This window comes from Triticum dicoccoides, chromosome 3A (assembly GCF_002162155.2).
Source record: "Triticum dicoccoides isolate Atlit2015 ecotype Zavitan chromosome 3A, WEW_v2.0, whole genome shotgun sequence".
NCBI lineage: Eukaryota > Viridiplantae > Streptophyta > Magnoliopsida > Poales > Poaceae > Triticum > Triticum dicoccoides.
Genome location: NC_041384.1, coordinates 729,661,689 through 729,663,316, shown reverse-complemented (window position 1 = coordinate 729,663,316; position 1,628 = coordinate 729,661,689).

Sequence of the window (1,628 nt, the reverse complement as noted above, 5' to 3'; positions counted from 1 at the left end):
CGCTCCACCGCCGCCGTCGTTGATTTTTCAAGCTTCGGCAACTTTTTCTTAACTGCTGCTGCTGCTGTTATGCTTGTATTCACTACTGCTACTGCTGTACTTGTCATGATGTTGTACTTGTGATGATGCTACTTATGATCTTCTGAATGACCCATTGGCGACTTCATTATGCGGGGATAATGATTTTGCAGGTACCCAAGAGGCCCTTGAGTTTGCCAGAATGTCGATTAACTTCCGTTCCGGCAAATTCGGGTACTCCATATGTCCTATTTTCAGCAAAGGTCATGCTGAAATTTTCCGTGAATTTTAGCATGACTTTGCTAAAAATAGGACATATGGGGTACTTGCGACTAATGTTGATTATCTTCTGCTCAAAATTTATGCTGCTATAATGTTGTAAGGGTACTAATTGGTCTCTTCTGCTGCTTATCAGAGATGGGGGGAAGCAGCCACCGCCGCTCTGCCTCACCGGAGTACGAGTTGGATGCTTTCGAGTTCTTCACTATCGTACTTTCTTCTTCAGTATCAGCCACGAGGCAGGTATATAAAACGAGAGATCTCCCCTTCACCCATCTCATTATGATAACTCTGTTGTTTGCTACATCATTCCTTGTCCCAAATTACAGAGGCTGCCTGACGCTTTTATGAAGATGCTGGGTGAAGACCCTCCAGATAATGTGAAGCTCCGACATGCCGGCAGCGGGGTTCGCAGGTTGTGGGACGTGGAGTTGGTGATCGAGGAGGGCCACATGTACCTGTGCCGTGGCTGGGAGAAGTTCTACAGTGCCTACGACCTGCGGACCGGGTACTTTCTCTCTTGAGGTACGACGATGACGTCACAATGCTCATCGTGAAGGTTTTCAACAAGACTATGTGTCGCATGCGCTACGCTGAAGACGAAGATGCCAGTGCGTTCTGCCTCTTCTTATTCCTCTACATTTGGCTTTGTCTCACATCGATTGTTAACGGTCATTGTTGCATTTGGACAGGCAATGGGAGCAGCAGCAGCGACACTGGCTACAGCCAAAGCAGCAGCGATTATGGCTGTAGCAAAAGCAACAGCGATTCTGGCCTTAGAGAAAGCAGCAGCGATTCTGGCAGCAGCGAAGACAACAAGAAGGATGATCCGGACTGGAGTGGGGGAGAAGAGGAGCAGAGTGGGGATGAGGAGCTGCAGGATGACGATGGCATCAGGCTGAGGATGCCTAGCGCTGGTGGTGGCTGACCAAGGGCAAAAGATGGTGGTGGCTGACCATGGGCAAGAGATGGTGGTGGCTGACCATGGGCAGGAGATGGTGGTGGCTGAGGGTGGTCTCGCGATGGTGGTGGTGCCTGACAATTACCATGCACCGGTGGTGGCGCCGGCGATCCCACAGCTGGGCGACATGACCATGCCAATTGTGGTAGAAGACTACATCCCACAGCTGCATCCACCGCCTCGCCGCTCTTGGCGCATCAGGCTGAGGAAGGAGAAGGAGAAGGAGAAGAACAATGAGAACTGAACTATGTCAGGTATGTCAGATCTCCAAAATGATATATATATATATATATATATATATATATATATATATATATATATATATATATATATATATATATATATATATATATATATATATATATATATA